This window comes from Otolemur garnettii, unplaced genomic scaffold (assembly GCF_000181295.1).
Source record: "Otolemur garnettii isolate 467f Iridium unplaced genomic scaffold, OtoGar3 scaffold00009, whole genome shotgun sequence".
In the NCBI taxonomy this organism is placed as follows: domain Eukaryota; kingdom Metazoa; phylum Chordata; class Mammalia; order Primates; family Galagidae; genus Otolemur; species Otolemur garnettii.
This window is the reverse complement of record NW_003852404.1, coordinates 3452817-3455674: the sequence shown is the minus strand read 5'-3', so window position 1 is coordinate 3455674 and position 2858 is coordinate 3452817. Positions and strand designations below refer to the sequence as shown.

Genomic DNA, 2858 nt, shown 5'->3' with positions numbered 1-2858 from the left:
CCGATAGACTTTCAATAGGAGAGAACATTTATGCACGGTTCTAAATGCTGGATAACTTACAAGCTGCTGCAGTGGGGTGCTGGCTCACAAGAGCCAATTGTTAAATATTCTGAGATGTGGTAAATGGTTGTTAAGCCACAGGTAGCTTGAAATCAGCCACAGTGGGAATAATTACACCACAGGAATTGGCATATGCAACAAATCAGGACTCGATGTTCTCTTCATTCTGTTTTGTCTGAGACCTGGTCACCAGTGCACCACCGAAGCTGTGTGACTACGGCCAGATATAACCCTTTCTGAACCTCTGTTTCTTCATCCATAGACCATAATCATAATGGCCCACATGTATTGAATGCTGTGTCCTAGATTTCAGTATGTTAACTCACTCCTCCTTACAGCCTTATGAGATAGGTGTTCATAGCATTTCCATTTTTCAGATGAGAAAGGAACATGGCCAAGATAAGAACCCAAGCGCTCTGGCTCAGGACTGCCCCCCCATCATTGTGTTCTATTGTCTCTATGACAGCTGCAATGTAGTAAGCATTTGCTGAGCAGAGATACTGTGCTAAAATTTTCAACATCTGACAGGTGCACCCCAAAGCAAAGCCCTTTCCCTTAACAGTCAAATATCAAGTCTCCATCCCACGTGCTCTGGGAAGTTCAGAGCCTTTCCTTCTGTTTCTGAGGAAGCCCAGGGGACCTTTATAACCTCTGGTCACTTCTCACTCTAAATCCCTGCTTCTGAAGCAATTCTCAGCCCTTATTGCCACTCTTCCTTCTGGGACTATCATCTTCTCTCAGCAGAGTTGCTTGCTCACCCCATGATGAGTACTACTCCTCCAAAGACCCTTCTCCATCTTATCCCGCCCTCTCAGGCTGCTGAAAAGTTGACCGGCTTCTGGCTGTTGACCAGAAAAGCCAATATTTCTCGTTTTTTGTTGCACCCAGCAAAGTGACTCCTAACTCCCTAGATTCTCACCTAGGGTGGAGGTGGGGTGGCTCATCTTCCATGTGAAGGTATTTTCCTTACAAAGGCACAGCCTTCCTTCTGCCACCCCTGTTAAGATGTGGAAGCAGCTGCTGAAATGTTTTCCTTCCTGTAAGTGTGCTTTAGGTGACCACATCCTCTCAATAACATGGTATGGTAAAGGCTGTTATTTTCTCAAGAGAGGAATATAGCATCGAAGTTCTGCTTTGGCCCAGCTGTAGGACCTTGGACAAGTTATGCCCCTTTTCTGAACCTTCAATTCCTCATCTGTAAATGTGGGTTAATAAGAAGATCTGCCCCACAAGGTTGATCCCTGTCATGTCGTAGGCTGTCAGTCAATACCAGTTATGACCGTCATTGTTTGACAGACAGAGAAACTGGGTCCTAGACCCGGCTCTGTTATTAATGTGCTGAATAAGGCGGACCTCAGTTTGCCCAACTGGAAAAAGAAAAGTTGGCATCAAATAGTCTCCAAAAGCCTGTTCCCAGCCTTTTGTTCTCATAAACAGCATTTGAGAATCTCAGGGCCCCTGGGGACCTTGCCCTGTGTGCCTCTTCAACCAGCTGCTTATTTCGATCCTTTGTAACAAACCAGGAAACATATGTCAAGCGTTTTCTAAAGTTCTGAGAGCCATTCTAGCAAATTATGAGAACAGAGGAGGGAGTCGTGGAAACCTCCAGTCCCTAGGACTTGTGACTGATGTCCAAAGTGGGGGCGGTCTTGTGGGACTGAACCCCAGCCCTTTCGCTTATGGGATTTGATGCTCAAATCAGGTAGATAGTGTCAGAAATGCATGGAATCGTTGGATACGCACTTGTGTCAAAGAATTGGAGAATTGGTTGGTATCAGAAAAGACTTTGCCACCTCCTTTTAAAGAAGCTTTTATCCAGGCCAGGCGCAGGGGCTCATGCCTATAATCCCAGGACTCTGGAAGGCCGAGATGGGAGCATTGCTGGAGGTCAGGAGCTGGAGACCAGCCTAAGCAAGAGTGAGACCTGGTCTCTACTAAAAATACAAATATTAACTGGAAATCTTAGCAGGCGCCTATAGTCTTAGCTACTTGGGAAATTGAGGTAGGAGGATCACTTGAGCCCAGGCTTTTGAGGTTGCTATGAGCTAGGCTGATGCTACGACACTATAGCCTGGGCAACAGAGTGAGATACTGTCAAGAAAAAAAGCGGGGGTGGGGTGGGGGTGGTGCCAGGGGCTCAGTGAGTAGGGCGCCGGCCCCATATACCAAGGGTGGTGGGTTCAAATCTGACTTTGGCCAAACTGCAACAAAAAATAGCTGGGTGCTATGGCAGGCGCCTGTAGTCCCAGCTACTTGGGAGGCTGAGGCAAGAGAATCGCCTAAGCCCAGGAGTTGGAGGTTGCTGTGAGCTGTGATGCCACAGCACCTGTCCGAGGGTGATAAAGTGAGACTCTATCTCTAAAAAGAAATTTAAGAAGAAAGAAAGAAACTCACACCCATAAAAGAATGGTCTGAGGAAAGGCTGTCTTGTTGTTGTGGGCGTAGCCTTGTACCAGGCAGCCTGCTGGGTCAGTTCAAGGCTGTTCCCACAACAAGACAGCTCCTGACCTCCAGCGATGCTCCCTGCTCCTGCCTTGGCCTCCCAGGGTGCTGTTATTACAAGCATGAGCCACGGCTCCAGGCCTGGGTAAAAACTTCTTTAAAAGGAGGCAGCAAAGCCTTTTCTGATACCAACTCTTGATCTAAAGCAAATTCCCAGGAGAAGTCTTTTATGGGTTTTGAATTTGCAGTAACAAGTGTGAACATTCTAGCAGCAGTCTGATGATCCACATATGATAAGGCAAACGGGAAGGGAAGGGAAGGAAAGGGAAGGAAACGGGAGGGGAGGGAAGGGGAGG

General features: G+C 47.4%; 1 non-coding gene across 1 annotated transcript; it reads left to right on the top strand.

Moving 5' to 3' along the window:
* The first annotated feature begins 2638 nt into the window (after window positions 1–2638).
* LOC111723282 lies at window positions 2639–2810 on the top strand. The gene has a single exon (XR_002771855.1).
* The last annotated feature ends 48 nt before the right edge of the window (window positions 2811–2858 follow it).